The following is a 13,735-nucleotide window of genomic DNA, read 5'->3' on the forward strand; positions in this document are numbered from 1 at the left end:
ACGCATATTGTACCATGATCAGCTGCTTCCAAACACGCCAGACAACGGCTCACCTTCCCCATCGCTTCCCGATTGCTGCTTTGCTACCTTTGCAGAGAGTAGGATATTGCTTCCTTGTGTTTTCGCCCAATCAGAGCCCTCTGGTTTGTTGCCTACATATATGTTGCCTTCTGGGCTCATCCTATGGCCCTATTCTTACGTGGCGGATGTAGTGCCACCTCACTAGGGATACTGTGCAACACGTTCTCTGTTCCCCCGTTTATTTACCCTCTATCTTTCTCACAATCAACTGGCAACTTATTGCCCAAGACTGCATAATGTTATATATCACTCACTAAATGCCCGCTATCAACTTAACCGTTCTACAATGCAGTAGTGTAGCACTGGATGACAGATTTCACACTGTGCAACCATCCACCTTGCTGGACCACCATTTTTGACAACGTGACGAAAATAGTTTCTCATGATACATAAATCCAGAAATAATATGAATTTACCCAGCAGCTTCATAACATATTGGCTCATAAGCAGATTCAGTACTTACAAAAAGATTATTTTTTTTATAATTTCTTACAAAATGATCGTGGTGTTTGTTTTTACTTGTTTAATTTGCTTTCAAACACAGTTATTTCTTTTTAATTTAATTTGCGACCCTTGAGCGCCTCTTCAGTCTCTGTGAACTGGACAATCGGGAAACTTCCTGGCAGATTAAAACTGTGTGCCGGACCGAGACTCCATCTGAGCTACCGAAGCCCCATCCTCACAGCTTTACTTCCACCTGTACCTCGTCTCCTACTTTCCAAACTTCACAGAAGCTCTTCTGCGAACCTTGCAGAACTAGCACTCCTGAAAGAAAGGATATTGCGGAGACGTGGCTTAGCCACAGCCTGGGGGATGTTTCCAGAATGAGATTTTCACTCTGAAACGGAGTGTGCGTTGATATGAAACTTTGAAGTTTCATATCAACGCACACTCCGCTGCAGAGTGAAAATTTCATTCTGGACAATCGGGAGTTATGGAGAACGGGAAGGTCAAGGCCCTCAAATCAGCTGCTTATTATTTCATGCCAATAACAATTTACTGATGAGTTTAACTATAACTTGAAATCAAAGAAATAAATACTGCAATTGAAATTTTAAGGCCACACTTTAAAGGAAATATAACATGCTTTTAATAACAAGAAAAGAGCCAGATATTGTAAAAGTTGAGGTGAAATTTGCAATTGAAATCTTATGGCCACACTCTGGAGAAATATAACTACAAGGTTACTTTTTCTGTGTACTGTAGTGAAACGAAGCCAAACTTAATACTCATCTAGTGTAAGGCGTCGGTGCTGCATGGATACAAGAGGTGCCTTGAGATGGTAATTTTTAAACAGTCGGATGGCGTATCCGACAGATCGATCCAGGGTGAAGCAGACGAAGCAGGCTACGAGCAACGTGAAGCAGCAGTCCGTACAACGTGATGAATTGCGGTGTCACTGACCAACGGACGGACGCTCACATAGTTGCCCCTTTCCACAGCCGGAGGGCCGCACTAGCTGGCGGTCGCGACGAAGGCAGACCCCACCAACCCATCGACATGCCCCACACAACACTCGTCCAACAGCCAGTTTCATATGTCCGACGGATGCGGCTTTCGCATACCAACTTGGCTCAAACAGCCCAACTCAGCTCTCACATAGGAACCCGATGTCACAAGCAACTTGACTCTCACGTTGCAACTCCGCTTAGTGAGAGCAACTTCCCAACCAGAGACACACCACATACATACATACATACATTAATCCTTGTTCCACAGATCATGAATACGACGTGTCACTTTAACATAAGTTTTCTTTACATAAAATAATTAACACTTTTTTTTACTGTTACTACTCCAAATCCCTCTATTCCACACAGATAGCGCTTCCTCTTAGGCCGACTTCGACCAAAGATGCTTACTGAACAAATAGTAAATCGATAGCAAACTTGAGCCAGTGGCGCCAGACAAGACCCAAGTGAAGCACAATAAGAGGCCACGGCTCACCTTGTACTAACTTTATTGTTTTACACACGTTTAATGAAGTAAATTTGTCTAGAAAATGATATTGCAATAAGGTAGCAGTAATATTTTCTCATGGTGAGGAAAGAGTCAATCTTTTAAACGTTTATATGACGATACTTTCCAAGAATATGTAACTATTGTTTAGGTACCAAAGAAAGTGCTACTTTATTTAATATCCAAGGCTTTCAGCCAACCAAGGGCCTTTTCTTGCCATTTGCTACGGGCCTCGCACTGGCTTAGTCAGACACTAATGTTTAGCGCTGTCATACGGGAACACTTTTACCTAAAAACGACAAGTATTTATTTGCGCTGGTTAGGTGCTCGTTTTCAGTGCTAACGTACCGCTTCTAACCAAGTAAGGTATAAAAAGTACGTCACTGGAAGGCGTGCAAACGAGCCAGCCAGTGCAACGTTAGCCTCGTATTTTTATTGCGTAGTCAGTACTGCAATGCCCGTCTCGGTTCACAATGCGTAAAGCGGCCGATTGGTGAAACTGCCACGACAGTGTTTTGGCTGCCTTCCGCATCTGAGGGTTCTCGCACGTGCTATGGGGGAGCTGCTGTTATCATACAAGCGCTAAAAAAATAATGACTACGTCGCAACTTGTTGTTTTCTGTATCCTCATACTACTTTTTAAAAACTTTATTTACACGTAAACTAAATAAAACCGAGAAGATACTGCAACCTTGTTATACTCCTTGCTTAGTAAAAGTGCCGTTCTTATTCATTTAGTACCTTGTTTTTTTACAAATTTAGTTTCATTACATCAGTTTTTTGTATCCCGTTTCAAATTCCTTTTAACATTGACCAGTGTTTTGTCCTGTTTACTGTGCCAAAGAACTTGAAATAGTCGTTAAAACTATGTGCCTTTCATATGTAATTCTCTGCCAGTATTTACGAAGATCTTCAAATTTGACGTTCTATCCTTTGTTGTTCGTCCAAATTAAATCCACTTTAATCTTCAGTTACAATACTGTTTCAGCAACTGATCTTGACCTGAAAGTTAAAATTTTTTAAATACTTCTAGGCGGCTGTTAAAACACCTATTCCTCTATAATTATTACAGTCGTTTCGATTACCATTCTTAAAAACTGAACACAAGACAGCTGCTGACCAGATTACCACTATTGTCGCTTTCTCCCATCATAAATTTACGAACTGTAAAAAACTTAGCTTAAAGATAATTCCGCCGTAACTTAAGGAACCGCTGCTCTTGCCATCTACACCACTGCCATCCCCTTATTCATGATTTTTATCTCCTCTAATTCCACTAATGTCAGTAGATCTCCACCTTTCCCACCTTCATATATCCATGTTCGTTCCACTAAGATTTGTTCTTCTCACAGATTTTTGTGACGTTCTTCCCGTTGTTTTTCGTTTCTTGTGTTGAAGCTGAATGGATCATTTTCTTGCCTGTTTAGACGTTCGACTGCCTTGTAGGCAACTACTTAGTCTATGAAAGACATTTTCTGTCTTACTTGTATTTATGTGTATTCTCGTTTAGTAGTTGTTCATTTTCGATTACATTTATTTTCGCTGTGCACCGTAATTAAAGCAGTGTCATCGACGAGCACTGTATTAAGGAATGAGAGCAGCAGCGTGTGATGTTGACAGGTACTATTAACATACGACATCCAATAAACAGAGACAAAATATTACCGGTAGCATTACTGCTTGACAGAACCTGAAAATAATACAATTATAATAAAAACTTTAAAGCAACGATTGGATGTTTCGACGATAGGAGCCGTCTACCTTTATTCTGTCGTAGGAATAAAGGTTTTGGCGATAGGTATTTACATAGGATACGGTAACGAACTATACGACAAGGCGAAGCGCTACCGCCCATCATAAGCAATAATAGTGTAATAGTAATGATATTAATAGTTTTCATTTTAATCCACATGGTTTGCTGCTGCTCTTATAGATGGGTGCTCGGTTGTTTGTTTTAGAACTATTTTTCTGCTTCCTGCATTCAGAATTAGTGGATGAACAGCAATGAAAAACTGAAGACCCGTTTTCTTTGTGTTTTGTTCTGAATGTTATACTACTGCAAATAACTGCCAACTGTCGAATGTCTCTTTATGATGTATGTGACTTGTCTGTGTGTGTGTGCGTGTGTGTGCGTGTGTGAATTGTTGTACTTATATGTTCATGTAATTTGTTCTCTTTTATCAGTAATTTCTTTATTTCTTTTCCTTTCCTTTATAAATTCATTTTTTTTATCGGATTTGTAAGAATTTAGCAGAAGGTTTGTGTTTTTATGTGTTTGATGATCTGTCACCTCTTCATTTCCTGCAATACTTCTCTAGATGTGGTAATTTTCTCGCATTGTGATGAGGTATTTACTGTCGTTATTTGTCATTATAGTTATCACGTCTTTTACAGTGTCACAAACACGATCCTGTCACCATAGAAAGAGTTCTGCGGATGTGGAACGTTTCATTCTGCCAACATCAGACGACTGCTCTAAATTTTGATATGTCACTTCATGTGTACTTTGCGTAACAACTTTGCTATTCCAGTTTGAACATTCCTTCTCCCTGAAATTAGTCCCTCGTTGTAGCTGGCGCGCTTAAGTTTGATTCGAGACTTTTGAACTGTTTTATATGCTTTTGGAATTCAGTTTTTAGCATATTTGCCACTTTGTGTGTTAATTAATGTTTTTAAGTTGTAATATACCATGTTCTTTTCATCATGTTTGTGTGTTCTGTGCATTTGTCGACTTGAAATTTTGAGTCCTTCTGCACTCGCCAAATGATTTTTTTTTTGTAGCTGTGATTTAATTTTTTGTTCATAGGTATTTGTTTTATTTTATGCCTTAAAATGTCTTGATTTCTCTAGTTGTGAGGAATCAAGTTGATTCCGTATAGCATGTGTCAGAGTGCAACTAACATGTAATATTGGAGATGGCAGGAGATGGAATTTATTATTGTGGCCGAAAATGTTATTCATCTATGTATTTTCTAAAAAAATATTAGAATCTCCCTTTACAATTATTATGTGAAGAAAAATTGTTTGGTTCACATTTTCTGTTTGAAACGTAAACATTTTGCTCTTATGTGCTTTGTTGATTTCTGAGTGGAATTCATCTATTTTTCCATGTGTCTTAATGAACAGGAGAAAAAGTACGATCCACATGCTTGAGACAATATACGACTTAAAATTGTCATTGGTGGCTATCTTTTCAAATACATTGATTTCTAGATTTCTGATATCAATACTGGCTGAGCGTCTTGATACTGCGGATCCATGGGTAGTCCATCGCTTTGTAGCCAATCCATCAGAGAACTGGAAGTTGTTTTTTTCAGCGATCAATGTGAGCATTATTGTTAGTTCTGCATTCGTTATGTAGCAATGTTTGTGTATTACGTGAAAATTTGTTCTATTACTCCTACTGTTTCTGAGAAGTGGGTGGATGTGCACACTTTCCCTACGTCGAATGAAGTCACTGAAGCTGTGTGTTGTACATTATTTTATTTATGTGTTCTATTAGACACGCCAAGAATCCACTCATTAACGTTTAGGTGCCACAGAGTTTCAAAATTGCGAGATTTTGTATTACTACATACAGTGCTAGAAATTATGCGTTCATGATAGGGTGGTTTAGCCGCCAATAGCGGCGCCATAGCTACATTAATGTTGACCAAACCAGGAAGGCCTGCATGCAGCACTGAGAGAAAGGCTGTTGCCGTATTAGGTGACCGGAGTATCTATAGTGAACTCATTATGAACATCTAGAACCCAGAGCAATACTTAGTCACCGATGATGTGCAAATAAATATAGACTGCCATATACAAAGCTAACTCAATGAGTAGGTCTAAGGTGCTGTGAGAAAAATTAAAAAACTCAAAACAACACTGAACTGTCACTTGCATTTACTACGCCCTCCACACATCGCTAATTAAACACGCGATTGTCCATCGATCCACGCGACGTTGCCCCAAATATAAAGAAAAAAATGGGAAGTAGCTACATATACGTGATTTGCGGTTGCTAATGGAGACTGAACTAAAGGAAAATCAAGCCACGTTCATGCAATTTGTCGACCTGGAAAAGCATTCGACAATATTAAATTGTGCAAGACGTTCGAAGTTTTGAGGATTGTAGGGATAAACTATAGTGCGATATGGGTAATGTACAACATGTAGAAGAATCAAGAAGGAATAATGACAGAGGGATACCAAGAGCGAAGTGCTCGGATGTAGTCTTTCGCCCCCATTGTTTAATCTGTACATCGAAGAAGGAATGAGGGAAGTAAGAGAGAGGTTCCGGATCGGAATTAAAATTCAAGGTGAAAGGATATCAATGATACGATTCACTGATGGTACTGCTGTCCTGAGTGAAAGAAGAATTTCATGATCTGCTGAATGGGATGAACATTGTAATAAGTACGGAATAATGATTGAGAGACTATCGAAAGTAATTAGAAGTAACAGGAATGAGAACAACAGGATTAATGGTCACGACGTAGATGAAGTTACGGAATTCCGCTACATAGGCAGCAAAATAGCCACCCACGGTCGGAGTAAGGAGGACACGCAGTGCAGACTAGGACTGGCAGAAAAGAAATTCCTGGCCAAGAGAAGTCTAACAGTATCAAACATAGGCCTTAATTTGAGGAAGAAATTTTTGAGAATGTACGTCTGGAGTGCAGCGTTGTACAGAAGTGTAACATGGACTGTGGGAAATACGAATCAGAAGAGAATCGAAATATTTGAGATATGGTACTACAGAGAAATGTTGAAACGTGGGTGGATTGATAAGGCAATAAATGAAGAGGTTTTGCACAGAATTGGAGAGGTGTTGAATTTGTGGGAAACACTGACATGAGGAATGGACAGGATGATATATCTAGCAAGGCATCGCGGGATAACTTCCATGGTACTAGAGGGAGCTGTATAGGGTAAAAACTGTAGAGGAAGACAGGGACTGGAATACATGCAGCGGATAACTGACGACGTAGTTTGCAGGTGCTACTCTGAGATGAAGGGGTTGTCACTGGAGAGGTGCCGGGCCGTATCAAAGCCAGTCAGAGGACAGATGGCTAAAAATAGAGAATGGGTCTATTGCAGATTGACACATGTAAGTGGATGCCCTAGAACTGCAGGTACATGTCCATGAGATCCTGTTTTGCAAAATCACATGGCACCGTCATTCTGTTATGCACCTTCTATTACGATTACACACTTTTTTTTACTAAAAGTGTTTAAGGATGAAGATCGCACACTGCTCTTTCACTGAAAGCATTTAAGAATGACTAAAGCTACAAGTAAGTGTCTTATTTCATTCTTAAATAACAATTATAATCATGCAGATATCCCTAGAACGCAATGAACTGATTAATATAGGAAAGTGGTTTTCGTTCCATTAAAGTTTCACGTTTGCTCTTTCCGTTATTTATCTTTTCTTTTTCTTTTCCAGGTCACAAGTGCATCATACAAGCACGACTCAGTCAAAGCAAAAACTGAATCCTGTACAGAAAAATTGGAATGTGTGAAAGAGATTTTGCAAACGTGCACAATATGCTTTATTACGCTTTCAAAAGCTTAAAATGTCCCTTAGTCAATGGCCTACCCTAGTACTGATTAGGCATTTCCGTCTGAGAAACGAAACTCATAAACGTTTACAAAAGCACACCCACTGAAATTTAAAACAAATGGTGTACACAAATGTCTTATCGAAGGGAAAATAACAAGACTTACAGTTGTTCATCTGCCATATAAATTAACCATTATTTTATCTTGTTGAGAGAGACTTCCAATACGCAAAAGTGACTAACGCTAATTCAGATAGACAGAGACAGAGAGAGAGAGAATCGATGTAAGTAATTTGTCAGTTGAGAGAGCAGATCTGTTAGGAACTGACTGGTGCTTTAAAGATTCTGCTCCTTATTACAACATAAACGTCTGTTGATATTATTATGTCAGTGAGTTGTGAAACCAGTTCAGGACCGGTGCAGACAAAAGAACGTGAGAATTATGTTCATTTTCTTTCGAGGGTCCCTAAGCTTTGCACATAATTTGCGATAGTTGTTTTCTCCACCGGGCGTCAGATTGTTATTTCTGCCTTGTCGCCTTGACACTGTCTCGTAAGAGAGCCTAAAAGGACACGCCCATGGCTTTGAACTAGAATTGTATCGTCCCGAAATTCTGAATCTCCACAAATAATTTTCAATGATTCCTTGTGTTAGAGAGATTGTGGGCTAACAGAGACCCAAACTGCAATTTTTATTTAATCTTGACGTTAGGTAATTTCCGCTAAGACATTGGCAAGCACTTGTAAAACCAAAAGTACTGCATTGTCGGCTTACATCGTCAAGTAGAAATAACACTTTACTCACCTCATTTTAGGATAAAACATTAGTGCACAAATTTCTTATTTACATTCGTGTAATAATGTTTTATCTTGGAGTGAGATGAGTAAAGTGTTATTTATACATGGCGAAATATGCAGACAATGTAGTGCCTTTCCGCGTTGGTTTTACAGGTACTCGACAATAAGGCATAGTCGAAATCAGCTAATGGCACAATTAAGTAAAAATTGCACTACAACCTACTACGTACGATGTTTATGTTCATTAAATATCTGGAGGCTGTGGATTCACACAAATAAAAATTATAAAGACCCGTGTATTTGATTATATTGCATGTATAGAACTCCTGTGATTTCCCTCTATCTTGATTATTTGCACATTGTATTTCACAGGCGCAGTAATCAATGCTGAATCAGCATCTCACCCATATGCAACACTGATTACGTTCATTGTGCCACTGAGCAAGTTGACAGTTTGCATAAAAGGCAACGGGTTTCTTTGGACAACCAGAAGAGTATACTGATAACAGAACCTTTTCCAACACATTACCTTATATGTTCTGGTCTTTATGATTTTAGTCTGAATAATGTAATTTAACTGTTTTTATTTGCAATTGTCATGATGCGTCACTGTGATGTGTTCTTAGCTACTACAAAAAATTTTAGTGCCATTAGACTTTCTACTTACTTGACAAGCGAATGAAAAATAAAAAATTAGTTCTGAGGATTTGGCACAAACTGTAGCTGTTTACATAGACAGTTCATCCATTTTGAAAATCGAGAAACTCGGCGAATCTTTTTGTGTTCTCGAAATTGATACTGGCAAGCAATACGGAAACTTTCTACAATGTTTTAATTTTATATTTGAAGTCAAATAACAAATGAAACGAAAATAGATCTGTTTTTGGTGATATACGAGGGTTGCTCCGAAAGTAATGCACCTCAATTTTTCTCAACAGTTCTTTATTGAAATAGTACTGTTTCATCTACACACCCTATTTTTCCACGTAATCTACATCCAGTTCTGTGGCCTTCCTCCTGCGCGAAACAAGGACGTGTATACCCTGTCGCTACCAATCCTCGTCCTGGTGGCGGAGCCTGTGCTTCACTGTGGGAATCATCTTCTCAGTGTCCTCAAATTGTCTTCCACGAATGGCGTCCTTTAATGGCCAAACAAGTGGGAGTCCGAGGGGGCTGGGTCAGGGCTGTAGGGTGGATGGGGTGGTAACGCTGTCCAACCCTGCTTTACGATGTGTTCAGCAGTACTCAGAGCTGTGGGGCGCCGAGCGTTACCGTGTTGCAGCAAATCATCTCTTGGGTAGCTGTGGCGCCGAAGTCGCCCGAAGCGCGTCTTTAGTTTTATGAATGTGTTGACATATGCTGCTGAATTAATGGGACCGCCTCTTGGCATCACATCAATGAGAATAACACCGTCAGAATACCAGCACACGGCGATGATGACCTTACCGAGAAAAGCACTTGCTTTGAATTTTTTTCTTTTGAGTCGAGTGGAAATGGCGCCACTCCATCGACTGTCGTTTTGTTTCAGGTTCAAGTTTGTAAATCCAGGTTTCGTCATCTGTCACAGTCCGGGAGAAGAAGGCCTTCCCTTCATCTTCAAAACGTTGCCACAAATCAAGACAAATGTTTTTTCTGTGCGATTTGTGATCCACCCTTAGACTCCGCGGAACCCAACTTGCGCACACTTTTGAATATGCAACAGTGCGGATAATTGCAACGCCACTTCCTTTGTTGATTGTTCTACAATTGCGTGATCGTACATGAAAATGTCTTCCTGTGTTTGTATTTGCAATACATATGTTTGCGATGGAGATTAATTTCCACACTCTGCACAAAACGCCGATCTCCTGAAGCGTCATGACGTATCTTCACCCAACAGCATCCCGTTTGAGAAGCCTCGTGCAACTTCCGACGTTATCTGCATCGTCATGTCTCTATTCTGTCCAAAGTAATGACATTATAATAATGCCCCGGACGCGGTCTAAGTTACTGTTACTTCTCATGGATTCTCTTTGTTGGGAATGACGTGCTGTGTTCTGTTTGCTAGAAACCCTTCAGTCCAATCACACAGTTGATCTGATATTCCATAGGCCAGTAATTTGTTACTGTCGCCATTGTGTTCCTGCGGCTTACGTAGAGAGAAACTGAGTACGGTACTGACAGGGAGTCCTCCGATCACCGAGAGGTGCGCACACTGACGTGCATTAAGGGGGAAACAGAACTTTACGAATTATGTTGCCAGATGTTGAAAAGCGTTAGTTGTTATCAACTATGATTTTAAAGCCATTAAAAACTCATGTTGTACAGATAACATGTGTGCTTTCTGTCCGTCACTTATCACACTGTGTACTAAAGATGTAGCGTCATTTTCTAAAAAAATTACAGCTAAGGGTCATAAACAAACGATACCACTTAACAGAGATAGGAAACATATTTTCTTAAATAAAAGTAAATTGTTAATAGAACGTATTTTGAAACCGGAGCATAAAGTATAAAATTTTTTCTTATAGTCTGATATAGATTCCAAGCCCCCACACAGTCAGCTCCGAAAATTTGTGATTGTGAATTAGTAATAGCTATGAAAATAACTGTAAGAATTTTAACGAAAACCTTAGGACTACACAAAAGATTATTAACTATTCATGCATCAATTTTGTATTGCATGTGCCTCATGGTTTCCTTTTTAATAATTACAAGTGTTTTCATATGTATGAAAAATCAAGACTGAAAATACATGAGAACTATCTGTATGGGATTAGGAATCCTTATGAGGCTACAAGAACTCATTTAAATCTTTTAATCAGATTTAAGAACGTATCATATTAAGAATTTATTTACATTTAAATTGTAAGTTTCTGCTTTTTAGTATTATTTGTGACGCGTTTCACAAATTACTTTTAAAAATTTTGATGTGATTATAAGAGAGACACTTGTTAAATTCTGGGTTTGTCTCAGCGTCTTTTCACCTGTTCTTGTTTGAAATAGAGTAGCAATATAGTTACTTAGTTATAATATAACAATCTTTTTAGTTGTTATTTCCCTAAAACATGAAATAAAGAAGCAAGAAAATTAATTTTGTACCTATTTTCGTAAGAGTTTCGTTCCAGCATTAAAACAAATAAATACCAGTTTACATCTTCGACCTTCTAACCCGCAATGCTCCAAAGGTAAGTTATAGAAGCATGATTTAGATCACAAGCTCTTCAGTGGTAAGGCGTATAAACTGAGAATTCTGCTATTATAAACAGATGGAATCTTCAAGAAGTATAGTACGTAAAAGTATTCCTAGCATCCAGGAAAATACCATTATTACTCGTCTCAACCTAACGCTGTGGCAAATTTAACTCGATTGTCATAGTAACTGCCGTTTCCCCATACTTGAAATAAGAGAGGTTTTAGTTGCCCCACCATCCTCTCTGCACTTTCGTTCCGTGGTGTCTTGCCAGTGAGTTAGAGCAGTCGAGCTAAACTATTTGTAATCCGTCCATCGAGATAACACGACCAAATGGGACCTGTTGCTGTCCTTTATCAAGTAGAGCAAATCCAAGGTCTATAACAGTATGATACATTCCTGGCACAGCACAATATTAGTGGGATTCATACGATTGTTACATAGTTTCGGACTGCCAGAAACTCATTTGCTCTAGGCTTCATTACATGAACTCCACCTCTACAAAAGTCGATATGAACCGATGGTATGTTAGTGTCGTATTCTTCATCACGATGGAATGAGAGCCAAGCGATTTCAGAGATAATGTGTATTATACTATTCATAAGTCCTTGCTCAATGTTAACATTTGTACGAACTGTCTCCCCTCAATCCTCCAGCCTTATTGGTATCACCGACTAGCGACCGTCATCGTGTTTCACGCATACTCCCTAGTACGCATTTTGATACTACCCACAAACACGATGATCCTGCAGGGCAGCTTGGATGTTAGGGCTCATCAAAATTCTTCACCACCAACCCTAGGCCTTTGGGAGACAAGTGGATAAAATAAAAATAAAAATGTTGATACTGTACTCTAACCGAGTTTTGAGCTATGTTTGAAATTTCAAGTCTCTAGTTCATCGCTAGTTACTTTAAATACAGTTACAAAATTTGTGCCAGACAGACAGGCAGGCAAATACGTTACATTAGAAAAAGAGAGTAAACACATTTACTTGCTCTGTAAATAACAATAATGGCGAAAACATGTATATTTTTTGATGTCATTGTAAATATATTACATAGTATAATTTGAAAATTTATTATAATTTAAATGTAAAACAATAGCAATGAGATAGTTTAAATGTGAATTGAAGGTGGAGGGAGAAGAATGGAAGGAAAGGGAAGGTATTACCGATGTCAGCTGCATCGAGACATTACGCAGAATCAGTAGTGATGACTGAAAAATGTGTATCGGACAAGGATTCGAGCTCAGGATCTCTTGCTTACTAAGCAGGTACCACTATACCATCCGGGACATAGTGTTTTTGTAACTGCGCAAATATTCCGACGCGCTTCACGGCAGGCCCACAAACGTACCTAGCGCCACCTACCCTTACCTTCCACGGTCGCCTGTCTGAGATTCCCGCAGGATTTGGGCATTTCGTGCAAACGCACTGAAGGAGGTTGATCCACTGCCCATCTAAGTGAATGAATTATATGAAAGTGTGGTGTCTGTTCCTTTTGAGGTGTGAATTACTGTCTGAAAGAGGGGACACTACGCTGTCATACAATTCGATCACTATTAGATTCATATAATACAAACCGCCCACGTAACATTCATTGGGCATTAATCCTCGCAGTACCAAGGGGGTGGGGAGGGAAATTTTGTGCCCTCTTTCTGAAATTATCGTGATCTAGTCTGGTATTTTATACTTTTAAATTTAAAAAAAACCATTTTTTTGTTAAAAATTTCTTTTACCAGAGCGCTGAACTGCTTTAAATTATTCATGTAACTTTACTGAAATATTTAAGTCATAGTTGTGAATGTCTAACTTCGCAACACATTTCATATTCGTATTTGGGGTTCAGGACCATTCTCACACATCTGTACAACTTTGAAACGTATTTTGTGAATGAAAATCAACGACACTTAACGGAATTTGTAGTTTCTTTGGTGGTCATAAAGTACCCCTCCACACGGTGTAAACATTACAAAAAACGCAATGGTTTTGCTAAGATTCTGATAAAAGTTTTTTCCGGTTCTGTACACTACTTATACATCAGTAACTATTCAAAACCGTACGTTGTTAATGAACGTTAAACACATTTAGCAAAATTAGCTTTTTTAGGTTTTATTGAGTGGTGGGAACAAAGTACCCTCTTTCCTTGATATTACGCGTTTTGGAAAATGCGTTGTTATT

Source organism: Schistocerca gregaria, chromosome 6 (assembly GCF_023897955.1).
Source record: "Schistocerca gregaria isolate iqSchGreg1 chromosome 6, iqSchGreg1.2, whole genome shotgun sequence".
Classification (NCBI taxonomy): domain Eukaryota; kingdom Metazoa; phylum Arthropoda; class Insecta; order Orthoptera; family Acrididae; genus Schistocerca; species Schistocerca gregaria.